Source organism: Triticum dicoccoides, chromosome 7A, assembly GCF_002162155.2.
Source record: "Triticum dicoccoides isolate Atlit2015 ecotype Zavitan chromosome 7A, WEW_v2.0, whole genome shotgun sequence".
Lineage (NCBI taxonomy): Eukaryota > Viridiplantae > Streptophyta > Magnoliopsida > Poales > Poaceae > Triticum > Triticum dicoccoides.
Window position 1 is genome coordinate 330,221,893 of NC_041392.1, and position 15,026 is coordinate 330,236,918.

The window sequence follows — 15,026 nt, forward strand, 5'->3', positions numbered from 1 at the left end:
TTTAAAAATAAATTAGTACTATGTCATGTTAAATCCAATGAAATACATATAAGATATCAGTGAAGAACAAAAACAAAAAAAAGAAACTTATATCCCATTTGCTATAAGTTTTTTGGAATTTTCAACACCTTTTGATATTACTTTTAACAGACATTGACCATACTCTTAAGCCAGGCCGGAATGCATCCCTCCTCGTCTTGAAAGATTTGTAGCCCAGTAATTCAGAGAAAACAAATAGGCCTAGCTTGGGTATTCTTCAAAAGAAATACTGGGCTACCTATTTTCCCAAAGAATTGGTGCATGAGCATTTAGCTTTATTTATTTATTTACTTATTTATGTTTAGGGGACCATGAACATGTACCTGGGCCGGATTCATGTGAGAGCCTCCCTTCCAGTTAATTATGGGCTTCTCTATTGGGCCTTCATCAGTGGGCTGCATGTTATCAACAAGTGGAAAATGTGTTCCGAGTTTAAAAAAAATGTGTTCCATACGATAAATAGTATGCGCTACGTACGGTATGGGGCACTAAAGGATCGAACCGTCCAACGACTTCCAAAACATTGTGTTTGTCGTTCTAACAACACATTTATTCAACCAACAGACGAAATATACTACTGATTGTACATTGAAAACAGCAGCAGCAGCAACCAGGGATGGGGGTGCAACAGAAGCAGTAAGCAGGCTAGAAGAGTGAAGATGCAACTCTCTCTTCCAAACCAAACATCAGCCATCATTACAAAAGGGCTACCAAAAAAGAACAAGTGTATGCATCAAACTAAATAAAGATCCTACTACACCAAGTGTACGCATCTAACTAACTGGCTCAGTTAGACGTTACTATTTTTTTTCAAAACGGAGGCAAAAGAATTGCCTCGTCGATTAATTAAGAAGAAGAGAATTGCTCGGTTAATCTATGGAAAACCGGGCTAAAACTGAAGATGTTACTATTTATTAAGCTCTAGTGGAGTCGCTGATGGAGAGGAGTGGGAAACTTCACTGGTTCGGGTGTGCGGAAGCACAGCCGCGGTGCCGCCCATGGGAGACAGGAGCAAGAACAGATGTTGAAGAAGGAGCACGGCTGTTGGATTAACATCCAACGGTCCAGCTGCTAGAATCATTTGTTGATTAAGTTGACAAAGCCGTGCGTACACGTCCACTTAGTAGGCCCACAAGTCAGTCACCAAATCTGACGGGTCCTAGCTGTCGATGGGATGAATAATTTTTTCGCAAGGAGGCACTTCCTTCCGTGCGAAGATATAGCCAATGGGTCCCAGCTGTCAGGTGGAGGAAACATTTTTTCAGCTTAATAAGGAGGAACTTTCCTTGCGTGCGACCATGGACCTCGTGGGTCCCGGCCGTCAGGCTCTCCACGTAAAGTCCCCTTCCGATGACTCTCGTTTGTTGACCAAGCCGCACCGAACGCACCGAGGCGATGGACGATGGCGAGGCCCCGAACGGGAACGACACGGAGATGGGAAAATGCGGTAGTGGAGTCGCAGATTGAGAGGACGAGAAGGGTTATAACTGGTTCTGTTGCAGCGTGGGGATGTAGTCTGTCGAGAATAACAGGAGGTGTCGAGGGGTGGAGGGATAGCCTGGCCGGCGGTGGGGTAGCGCTTCGCAGCGATGCGTGCTAAGCAAAGCCGCTAGCCGCCGGAGGCCGGACCAGGCGGTCCCGGCGACGCTGGAGGAAGAAGACGAGAGATTGAAGGTGCATGTCGGTCGTTGGATATAAATCCAATGGCTGTGCATGACACAATCATTTGTTGACCAAGTTGACAACGCCCTGCGTTGGCTTCGACCTATTGGCCCACATGTCAGCCTGCAAAAATGTGGCTTATATTTAACCCATGTTTTCTAGAATGTATAGTCCATTTGCTGGCTGGGTGAACAAATAATTTCGCGTCAATCAGGCCCATTTATATTTTCTAAGAAATCCCAGCCCATTTGCACTTTCTTGAAATACACGTATTAGGTGGGCTCGTTATATATACTCCCTCTGTCCAGAAATACTTGTCATCAAAATGGATAAAAGGGATGTATCTAGATGTATTTTAGTTTTAGATACATCCCTTTTTGTCCATTTTGATGACAAGTATTTTCGGACGGAGGGAGTATAATGTTATGTTAGAAGGAGCAATTAATATCAAAGAATAAACCGGAGAGGCACATTATATATATATATATAATTAAGAAATTAGCGAGTTATTGCTCAAAATAAAAATGAGCCGTTATTATTAAATTGGTCCTTAAAATCTTCGCAAGCTTTTGTACGCAATCACCCTGATTTTCCTTGCCTGTTAGTCAAAAACAACCAGGATTTTCCTTGCCAACTTCCGTTAAACATTTACTTTTATAAGTTGGGATGTTTTTATAATGTATACATAAGTCTCTATAAAATATACGATAATAGTAATAATATAAATATATATAATATGGTTAAAAGGGAAAACATAAATTGGACACAGCATTGCTTTTATAAGAGACCTGCATTTTATACCCCACAGTAGGCATACTAACAAGTTCACACACAAATACAACAGAAAAGGTAAACATTCATATCAAACTCAGGTTCACAGGACACGTTCATATCCATAGCCAACATTCACAATCAAAAACTCAAAAGATTCATATATAGACAAGCTTAGCATATCTATGCATCCAAATGATTGAAGATCACACGACAATATTCATACATAATTTACAAAAAGATTCAGATATACACGTGTTCAGTATGTTTATGCATCCAAATGATTGAGATCACAGCCAATATGATCCATGGACGAACTTTAGTTACCTAGGTTACAGACTGGTAAATGGTGTTCAATCAGAGGTACTTCTTGCTAAAATTAGTTCTTGTACGAGTAAACTTTCGAGTACATAAGAGGAAGCACAGACAATCAGAACTTTGCTTGTAGGTTTATCCTCAAATAGTGGCCTCGTGCCGAGGGAGGTTTGAGCAACTTGGCCACTAATTTCATCCAACTAGTTTACTGGCTCATCTTGGTCCTGTATCTCGCCAAAATTCTACATTGAAGACGAGAAAGGAGGCGGTTGAGAAAATGAACGACCCAAATTTTTTGTGTAGTTCAACTGAAATGGAGCATCATTGGCGTGCAGACTGATTAAGTGCCAGATGAATATACGCGTCAACCAACTTGTCTAGAATCTTTAGACTCCATGCCATATAGTTCGCTACCATATGTGCCGATAACCAAAAGGCACAAGTTGGGACCAATGACTGGACTGCGTTTTTCTGGGCTATGCACCAAGCAATATTTTTGGCGTTTACTCTCCTAACACTTGGAGTTTGACAATTGGTTGACGTCGGTTGATACTCGAATGAATATAGGAGCTTCTTATCAACATCGATGCTTGTCTGAGTGAACTTGGGAGTACACAGCAGCAGTATAACTACCTGTCCATCTGATCATTTTGTGCAGTTCTACTGAAATCACCCGATGTAATGATTTCCCTGCGAGTTCAGGCTCCAAATTACTCCTCTATGAAATCGGCAAACAGTAGCACAATACCAAATTACCAATACATATGACAGGCACAATAATCAGGATAAAGACCAGAACCAACATGTGTGAGGTAGCATATCAATTACTATTTCCTTTGACTGGAAGCCGAGATAAGCCAAGCGACTGATAGCAAAGGAAGAAAGCATGCGGAGTTTAGCGACTGACGGGAAAGGACAGAAGCTGTCGAGGCAATGAAGCACCCAAAGTTTTTGTGCAGTTCCACAAAAATCGAGCATCCCTGTTGGCACATATATTGAGAGGGTGAGATTACTGTAATAGTGGGACTAGTTTATGAAACATACACTAACAAAAAGAAGCACCCTCATTATCTTAATGGGTAAAGTTAGCAACATAGTAGTCTTGCTTAAAGAGAGGTATTAGTTTGTTTAATCAGTGCCAATTAGCTCAACTCAACACTCAAAGCATTGCCATTTATCATAGGTTGCAAAACTTTAATGTGCCAAGATAAAGGAGTTTCTCATGACAGTAGCACGATACAAATAGAGATGACAACAAACTAATATGGATGAAGGCCTTAGGCCCGTACCAACCTAAGAAAAAAAGCTTATTGATGTAGTCCCATAAGAGATGATAAAGCACTCACAGGAATCACACAATAGTATATATTTTTATGCACTTCGAATGTATGGTTGAGATCACTCTTGTTTACCAGTGCTGAGATTATATCGAAAGATTATCAACAACTTCCAGCAGAGTTAAAGCACTGCCTGGGATATAGTTCATTGCATTGTCTTGTGTAGTTCCATTTAATGTATGATTGTCACAACATGATCCCTGTTTGCACAAGTAGGAACAAGGTGAAACCTTCATTAGCTTAGTGAGAAAGGATAGGAAGACATTAGCATATTACTCAACCAGTAGCATCAAATTCATGATGGACAATACGCAAAACATTGCATCATTGAACCAATGGCAATAAATTGACATGCAAAACAATAGCACTATTATGTCATGACACTATTAATATTTCCTCCCTGCTCCACCACATGATTCACCTCCATAGACAAACATACACACATACATGATTCAGCATAGGGTCCTACTAAAGATTTGTTTAACCCCAACAGGAAAATTAGGAAGTAATAAATTAGTGGTACTTAAGTACTCCTAATTAATTAACTGAGACAGCAGAAGTGGAAGGGCTCCCTGGAGGATCATCTCACATGTAAGGTAGTCGTTGCCGGAGCCCTTGAATGGCCTCGACTGAGGCCTCTGGCTTCAGCAAGATTTCCTTGGCACTGTTTATTCTTCTTCTTCTTCCTCTTCATGGTTTGTTTCTCTTTCTCCTCACCAGTTGGTGAAACCAAGTACATGATTGGCCTTCTAATTCAGAATTGGTTTTGTTAGTGAGGGAGTACAAGTGTACTAGTAAAAAATAGCATTATTTTCTCACGGCAGTCGGAAAATAGAGATGAACACATGCATTAAATATCATTCTTACCTAAAGGAAGGTTATGGCGCTAATATGGATGATGAGGATTGGAACACAGATCTCCCTTTGTGCAGTTCCACCAAAATGAACCAACTGTTCCATTCTGACATTCCAGTTAAACAACACAAAAGTCACTTCTTTTAAGAAGAGTTTTGTGCAGTGCACCAAAAGGTCACAACAACAACCAGGTGAATTGGATATCCCTGTTTAAACAAAAAGGCACAGAGGAAATAGTCAGAGTCTCAAACAATTACAGGCAAAAACATTTGGCTAAACTTGTCATGGCTTATAACAGTGGCATGGCTTCATTTTTACCAGGGACATTAGATTAAGAACAACTAAGGCTGCGTTCGGTTCACAGGTTTGGTGCAGGATTTTCGTAGGAACACAATTCCTATGGTATTCTTTCCCTTCCAACCATTCGGAACACGGGAAAGGTGAATAGTGTTTCATAGGAAAGCTGGTCTGGTAGTACTGATTCCATAGGATTAGAAACATCCACGCGCTGCTCATTTTTTGGGCGGAAGTCCGAAGCAGGTGCTTGCTGCCGTGCGTTAGACAAGTTGTTGTGCTGTGTTGCCGGAATAAAAAAATCAACCTATGTGTGGTACGTGAGGTGAGGACAAGAGTAGTAACTGTGCAGCTGAATAAACAAATAGCATGTCATACTACCAAGCATGCTACTCTAAAAAAACAAATCTATACATTTGGTAGTCCATCCGAACACATTCTCTTGAGAGTTTCCTCCGGTTCGCTGTTCCATAGATTTATACCTACATTCCTTTCCAATTCCTCTATTTTCATAAACACCTATGTTTTCTGCCCCTTTATTCCGAACAGAGCCTAAATATTTGGTATAAGGGACAGTGGGTGCACTAGCAGTCTAGCACCATGTACGTAAACAAGGGCATAAAGTGGTGATTCATAGTTTGTTGCCCCGAGAAACAAACATCCAAGAAACATATCTGGGTTGGTCCCATTTTTGTTCACTCTAGCCACCTACTCCTATGTGTGGATAGCAAATCTAGTCCTGGTCATACCACTGTGTACAACGTTACCCCTATATTTCCCTTTTCGACCAAGATGCCGGTTGGATGACCAGTCTGTACTACTTTCACCCCCTTTCCTTCCTGTTTGTACCAAGTCCGATGTACATACTAAATTCCCCCACCCCCACTTTATTTCTTGTTTGAACCAAGTACTCCCTCCGTCCAGAATTACTTGTCATCAAAATGGATGTGTCTAGAACTAAAATACATCTAGATACATCCATTTCAATGACAACTATTTTCGGACGGAGGGAGTCCAAGATTCGACTCCATGAAGTAGCTTTACCTCTAACAATAGAAGAAAAAAAATATGTGACGCTGGACCATCCGATTGAGAGGGGCTGAGAGGTAGAAAATGATGCACATGCGGCAACGTAGCGAGCTGGGGAAGTAGAGCTAAGGCAGTTTCGGATGAAGATATACCTGAAGGTCATCGGGATGTGGATAGGTGGGCGGCGGGAGGCCGGATCCGCCCACAGGAAATGACGAAGGGATTGGAGGACCTACCGCGCCAGCACTCGGCCAGAGATAACGGTGCGGCCGGCAGTGGGTCTCCTCCCTCGCTGTCGACGACGGCCTAAACGCTGCCCCTCCCCTTCACCGGCGGAGGGGGATACGTCCTGATCTGTAACCAGTGGTGAGGATAGAAAGCCAGTGTTTTTTGAAGGGAGAAAGACAGTGTTACTACCCCTATCTTGTTTAAATCTGGAGAGGATGAGAGTGCATGAATAGAGCAACCCTAGCAAGCAAGTGTGGAGGCTCCGGCCAATATATACGTAGTGAGCAACCCTAGCAAGCAACCCTAGCAAGCAAGTAACCCCTATCTTCATGAACTCATACAAGACCGAGAAATTTGATTACTACAACGCCCTCTCCCTCGCGAACTGAGCTCCGGTGCCTTAACTGCACCTGCCTTTGGCTGTAGGACAGGAGGGCTAACCACCTGTTGGGCCCACATGTCATAGACGCAAAGGCAGGAGCAGTAAGTTGAAGCTTTCGCTATCCCTCCCGCACGAGGTGGATAGACATGCAGAAGTGGATTCGATACTGTAGAAGTAGGAGTAACATCATTATTGTTCGTCTTCTCGAAGAGGCGAAGAGCCAAGCGCAACCCGAACGTGGCAGTTGCGAACGCTCGCGTTGTGCGGTTCCTTGGACTACTAGCCAGGCTCTTGCATGAGACAAAATTGCTATTGTTTAACAATTAAACTCCATTATCCATTGGTTGACACTCATTCTGCATAGGTCCACGTGCTTAGCACCGTTTCCTCCTGGGGTCACCAATGTTTATTTGCTAATTAATAGAACTGCATGGAATGAACTAGCCATTGCAAGTCATTAAAAGCATGCACACCTCTCATCTCTTATTGGTTGATATGTCAAGGAACAAGAAACAAGGTAGAAGTTAATGCACCGCGCCTAAGTGTTTTGGGACTATTTGGTTTTCGTAAGATGACTTACACACCTAGACGGAGGGAGTAGTATAGCCCTGTAAACCGGAAAGGAGTATTTGCCTTTCTAGAGATTTCAACAAGTGACTAGACTACACCATGTGCAGTACTCCCTCCCTTCCGGTTTATAGGGATCAAATCACAAATCTCATGAACCAAGGCATTTTGCGATTGGAGGAATGTATCTCGTACTTTACAAAACTACCCTAATTAAACTCATGCATTAATTACGTAGTTCTCTCGTTTTCCTCTCCGCCTTGGTCGCAATGCACAATATTGAGCACTCCTATATGACTAGCCGCTCTATCTACATGCGGGACATTTCAAAGCATCCGGGCCCGCGTGCCATCCACCAAATAACAACGAGGTGCTACAGTCGAGACTCACCTGTCACCCTTGTGTGGCCGTCATGACACGTCATATCACAAAACCCACACCTTTACCAGCAGTGGTAAGGTGGCCTCCAAGTTGGACTGGAAGAAGCAACCATCATTTCACTGGAACGCTCGTTCAAGCCCGTTCTTCCCTTTCTTGAAGAAAACCTCACTCCAGGCTACTAACTTCTGCCATTTTTCATCTGTACCGATGAAGGAAAGGTGGGCGAATCAATTATGCTGCTATATTTTCATTCCAAGAATCTTCTTTTTGTGAAGCACCAACCGATTCTCACATCCTATTCTTTTCCCGTTTTCATTGCGATTGTGGTTTGCTTTCGATTTCTTTTTGTTTGATAGTTCATTGATGGATCCTAGAGCACAAGGCAAAGAGTTGCCGACGGACAACCCACTGGAGACAGCGATCTCCAGGGAGCGAGCACCAACCAACGAGTTGACCATGTTGGCGGGCCAACCCATGGAGACAAAGAACTCCAAGAAACAAGCACTTGCCCAAGAGTTGAGGACGTTGGCGGACGAACTCCTCAAAGAAAGTTGGAAGAATAGCAAGGGCCCCACCGTGCCTACCCCAGGAACTCTGATTGCCACCTATGTGAGGCTCAAGACCGAGTTTGAGGAGATAGTCGCCGTTGAGAAGCAGTATTCCTCTGACAATGTGATGGCCCCCATCGAGGACGAGGAGATGGCCCCCGGAGGGATGAGATCCCCCGGTGAGCTGCACAAGGTAAAAAATAAAGGCTTATTACCATAATTGTGGTTTTTGATTATTTGCAATGTGCTGGCTAATATGTTAGGGTTGTGCAGGTGCCGGTGGACGTCCTTGATGATTCTGATGTCGTGGCCCATCCTGTTGGCATCGCTGCAGAGATCGATTCCGATGTCGATGTCTAGCCTGTGGACATCGCCCCAGAGATCGATTCCGATGTCGCGGTCAGTCCTGCGGAGATCACCCCAGAAATCGATTCCCATGCCGCTGCCCATGCTGTGGTCATTGCCCGAGAGATCGATGACAAGAAATAGTTGGTCGCAGTAATCCTTTAGGGTAGTTTGCATTGCCCTGTGTTTAATTACCAGAGTGATGCATGTTATCAAACCATCTTAGGGCTAGTGCACTGTCTTGTGTGGGCGGATCTTGCTACTTTTGTTTGATAGTGAATCATGCGATGAATCATGCGAACCCTCTCCGAGTTATGGAAACAGATGTATCCTCACCAGCTTTTGATGTAATATATGGCATGATTAGATGTAAGTTTCAACTGTTTATCATATCAACAGGGCTTGTTTGATTATTCTTGGTGTCAGTAGGCTAGCTACTGTGCGAGCTATAGTACTTGCAAAACACTCAACGAAGAGAAATGTTGGGGCTGATGAGCTCGTGGTATGCTTATACTTATCCCTCGTCGATCGACCAATAGCCCTAGCTCCTAAAATTGTAGGCTTAGCGATCGATGACCTAGGCGGAAATTATAGCAGTGCAGAGATGTACTCCCTCCGTTCCAAACTAGATGACCTAGGCGGGCTAGTTTGGCCTAGTGGGTTTCAGTGATATGACATGGTACAGTGCTGTCCAGTCTTCGCGTGTGGTAGCAGCATTCCGGTTATAGTAAGTTTTCATGAAGAAGCGGTATTCAATGAAGTCATGATGGTTCCTTCGTCCGAACAACTTACAGTGGGAAAGGTTGGGCTTGCAATATGATCGGGGTAGACCAGGATAATTTTGTGCATGGCAGGTGGACCAGGATGGTCGACCTCCCACATGTCGGCGAATGAAATTATTCTTTCCGATATAGAGGACGAGCAACGAGTATTCATTGATTATTTTTGATGAAAGCTATTGTCTCCACTGTTACGATGGAGGAGTGTGAAACACGGCAGCCCAGTGAACTTGGCATGTGCACCACTCCCTCCTTCCTCATGTAATGCCCAGGTTACAGCTTTTTCTCACTTTCTCTCTATCTATTTCCTATCAAATTTTTTACCTTTCTTTTTTAAGACACAATTGTTTTTATGCCTTTTTAGAATTATTTTTTATACCTAGGAGCACATGTAGAGACGGGCTCTTGCAGAGCCCACTCCTTGACATTGTCAATGCCTCTCTCTCCTCCACGTAAGGAGTACTACTTGCTATGCATGCATGCGGCGGGCAGCTGGCGTCTTGAGGGGCCAGGGCGGTGAGAGCGGGCTCGGGAAGCGGTCCGGACTCTAGCATAATTTTGGTTTTTACTGTATTTCTTTCTCCATTGACAGGTAGGCCCGCGTAGATAGATAAAGAACACGAGCTGATGAGGCGCATGCGGACTGTTTGACTGGTCAACCAGACAAATGCGGAGCTATACGCTGAGCCAGTGACAGTATAATCACCATATCTCGTATACAATGAACAAAGTGAGCTATCAACACAAGTTCGATGACTGCCAATGCATTTTACTCGGTAATAAATGACCAAGATTGAAGGGGAATCCAAATTTTCTTTGTCTTCTATCCTTGAGCTCTTGACAAACCAATGCACTATACGGTTGTCCGGCCACTCCACCCCAGAGCTCTCACCAAGCGTCGTTCATGCCACCGCGCCGCATACTAACCGGTAAGGCAGCGATGGCATCCTGCCGCGCCGAGTTCCTCGCCGCCCACGACCGCACACAAAATGGTAGGGGAGCGATGGCATCCCGCCGTGCCGAGTTCATCGCCGCTCGTGACCTCACAACTATGTGGGAGGAATTTGAAGATGCCAAGGTCAAATGGGCGGTAGAGCAAGAGGCGGCCAAAGCCGCACAGAGGGAGCGGAAAAGTCAGAAAGCACTCAAGAAAAGAGAGGCCCACCGCCGCAAGAAAGAAAAGGACGCACGCGCTGCTGTGGAGAGGTCGGCAGAGATCCAAGCACGGTGGGGTGTCGCCGACAAAGCCGGGAAGGAGAACGACGGCGTCTGGCCAGCATGTGAGAAGTAGTAGTACTTGTAGTTAGTGTGTGTGTGTGTCTGAGTACGAGCATGTACCAGTACTACTAGTTACTACTGTAGTTTTTAGAGCAAATTACCAGTACATTAGCCTAGACTAAATGGAAAAATTCCTATCCTAAGCATCAAATGGCATCTCTTTCTCCATAGGAATTGAGATGCATGTCATCTTACTTCCTGTGATTTTCATATTCCTATCCTATGAACGAAAGGAGGACTCTATTGGAGTAACTACTATAGCTAGCAGTACTGCTGGTACAGTAGTTTTCTTCAAGAAGAGGAATTCAATGAAGTAATGATGGTTCCTTCGTCCAAGCAACTTCAAAGTGGGAAGTGGGCCTATGATTTGACGGCTCATTAGTCATTGATACTGCGGCGTGACGACCTGGGTGACTCCCTTGGAGTTCTACGTGCATGGCAAGTGGACCAGGATGGTCGACGTCCCACATGTTGGCGAACGGAAGTATTCTTTCCGATATCGAGGAGCAAGGAAACCACGTGGTATAGTATCACTGCTGATTGGTTTGCAAAAAAAAAAATAGTATCACTGCTGATTTATAATTATTTTTTATTTCTGATGAATGCTAGCGTTTCAACTCTTACGACGAAGGGTGCCAAACACGACACGTGCTGGATGTCCCACACGTCAGTGAAAGGAGTGGGACATGAACAGCGTGGTAGAGCCCAGCGTAAAAAAACAGCGTGGTAGAGCGTCTCCACTTCTTCCACTTCTGGGTTGGAGACCACACGTAGTAGTAGTTAGTGGTATGAACGATACGAAGTGCGACTTGGAGACAAAGACACGTCTAGTTGGAAGGTCTCGGGGCATACACGTAAACAAATATAAAAGTTAATATGTGGCTCCAACTAATATAGTAGTAGTAGAGTACTTAGGCACGTACTCCATAACATCACGTGCATTGCATGTACAAAATTTAGTGGTAGTACGTAGTAAGAGACAAATGCCGCCCAAGAGTTCCCTTCTCGACCTACTTTTGGGTGTTTGGTAGAGTGTATGGAGGGTGCATGAGTCCACACTAGTTTAGCATAAATACACTAGAAGCATGCATGAAGAGGGGTGTTGAGTTGAGCATGCATGAAGAGGGAACAACTATGCTGAGACGAGAAGGCAACCAAACACACCCTATATGACATGCATGTTCATACCATTTGTGCCTTTCTACTTCACTTACTGCGCTACATTACTCAGGTTCGTACGTCCACTCCGGGGTACATGTTCGTCTCGTAGTTCCAGTCCCACGTGTTCTTCATATAGATGGAATGATCCTTGTATAACACGTGCACCTTGATGCTAGATATCTCGCTTGTTGGCAAAAGGATGAACAAAGCTCGCGTAAAAAATAGAGTGGAAGACAATAGATTCCGGACGACCGAGAAGGAGCAAGGAACCTCGTGGTGGAGCGTCTGCACTCATAATATTTAATATTATTCAGCGATATAAAATTGCCAATCATCTCCATAGTGGACTGGAAGAGTACGAAACACGACAGCCTAGTGTAGTATCATACTAGTACATGGCTAACCCATGCTATCACCATATTTCTTGGCTTCCGTGCGACACCTATCTCTAGTAATCCAGCAGCCTGTATCGCTTCTCCCTCCTCGTCTCTATCAAAGTGCGGCGGGCTGGCGTTTCTGCCGTCTATTGAGGTCGGTTAACTATCACATGTTAGAACATGCCAAGAGCATTCTAAAAAAATTCCTTTCATGTTCTGTTTTCAAAAAGAAAAAAAATCCTTTCACGTACGAATTTTCCTGTATGCTTTGAGCAACTTGCATGTCCTATACTGCTCCTGTTTGATACTCTAACTTAGCTAGAGGTTAGACTAACTCATGACTAACCCTGAACTAACTGTAGCCAAAGAGGTGTCTGGGTGACAGGGTTAGATTGACAATAAATGCACTTCATGGAGAGAGAAAAGTGATTTTTCAGTGGTCCCAATGAGAACTATCTCCAGTTAGCACCTCTTGGATGGGATAGTTTTTTTTGGTGGGTTCGATGCAACTTGCTCCAATTTAAACCCTCATGCTTGGATAGTTTAGGGCTATTTGAGCCCCAACTAGCTCAAACTAACTCTAACCCATGGATCCAAACAAGGCCTATGGCCAGTCTCGACGCGGAGCAGTCGCGTGCACCGGGAAGCGTCGCTCTCTCGGCCGTCGCGCCACTTCAAAGCCAGCGCCAGTGAGAGGTCGCCTCCGCTCTGGCCGGGCATTAATGCGGCAATGATGCTCCAGGGCGACGCTGACCGTTTCACGCGGGAAGCGCGCGCTGGCAAGGGAGTATTGGTTTTGAACCATTTCAGGTGTAGTACTGGTAGTTTGCAAAACTACTCAATTATTGCACTCAGTTTCCTAAGAAATTGTGGTAAAAAACGTTACTCCACAACCCGCTTCCCTTCTCCTTCCTCTTCCACCGCCTGCGCACGTCCTCGGAAAGCGACCGGTCAACCCTTATATAGGAGTGCTAGCACAAAAACATGCATGCATGACCACTAAAATTTCCATATTAAAGCGCCACTCCGGCGGGAGTATGGCGTATGTTGTTACCTTCGGCCGGCCCATGGCTAACGGGCGACGGCGACTAGAGAAGAGGCGGCGGGAGGGGAATGAATGCAGCTACTGTTTGGGTTCTCCTTCCGACTTAAATAAATGCACATCATCACGTGTACCCGCGGGTGCACAAATTGTAATATACATGTCTTCTTAAGTGGGCGTCACGTAACTGGTGTGTCTGAGAGAGATTCTGAGAGACAGAGTGTGTGTGTGCGACTTTACTCTTTGGACATGTACTTAACCTTTTGCATCAGGATATAAGTATAATGGTAATTTCTTTAGCTAGTGATTTACGTGGCCATGCTAACGTGGTTGTGTCAAGAAAATGTCACTTCCTGCTCGTGATTTGCGTTATATAATTACAAGCAAGATTCTCATGCATTGCACGGAACATCAATATGCATTTTTTTACAGAACACCTATTGTGATTGACCCATGCAGGAGTAATCCCATGTGTAAAAACTAATGATATCTCAAGAATTTTATCAGAAAACTGGTATGTCGGGAATGTCATCGAAAAAATGAAAGATGAGAGATAAGGCGAGGAGGAGTGGAGCGTGGTGGTGACTGGTGGTCGGAATGGGCGAAGGCATGGGGATGGACGGTGCCGGCAGGCGGCAACGGCCACCATGCATGCTAGATTGTTCCAGAGACTTATTCCTTTTTTAATTGCTGAGCAATGAGGTTGTGGGAGATAATGATGTGGAGAGAGGTGCGGGTATCTTTTGTAAAATTATCATAGTTTGCTTTCTATCCTCAGATATAGATCATACGGTCTGTATTACAAGATGGCAGGCACACCATGTAACACCCCGGATGTAATTTACCTTATATGTATTCCAACTCTTGTCGTTTTCGGCGTTAAGTTATTTTATTTTCTCGGGTTCGGGTTTTTGTCTCCGTGTGTTGTTATCGGTGTCATGCATCTCATATCATGTCATCATTTGCATTGCAATTGCATACGTGTTCATCTCATGCATTTGAGCATTTTCCCCGTTGTCCGTTTTGCATTCCGGCGCTTCGTTCTCCTTCGATGTTCATTTCTACCTTTCTTTCGTGTGTGGGGATTAAACATTTCTAGATTGGACCGAGACTTGCCAAGCGGCCTTGGTTTACTACCGGTAGACCGCCTGTCAAGTTTCGTACCATTTGGACTTCATTTGATACTCCAACGGTTAACCGAGGGACCGAAAAGGCCTCGTGTGTGTTGCAGCCCAACACCCCTCCAAGTTGGCCCAAAACCCACCTAAAGCATCTCCATCATCTAGAGCGTTCAATCACGATCGCGTGGCCGAAAACAGCACCTCATTTGGAGCTTCCTAGCTCCTCCTACCTCTATAAATATCCCCTTCCCAAAATTCCGGATCCAAACCACCCTAACCCTAGCCCCGCTCCTCATCTGCGCGCCGGACACGTCCGTCCGCGCACCGGACATCGCCGCCGCCCACTCCCGTCGCGCCATGTGGCGGGCGTGCCCACATCGCCGCCGCCGGCCCGCTCAGCCCGCGTGGGGCCCTCCCCGGCCCGGCCGTGCCTCTCCACTGCCGCGGGCGACCCGAGCCGGCCCCCGCACCACCGTACGCCGCACCGCCGCCTCTGCTGCCGTCCGTCGCGCCCA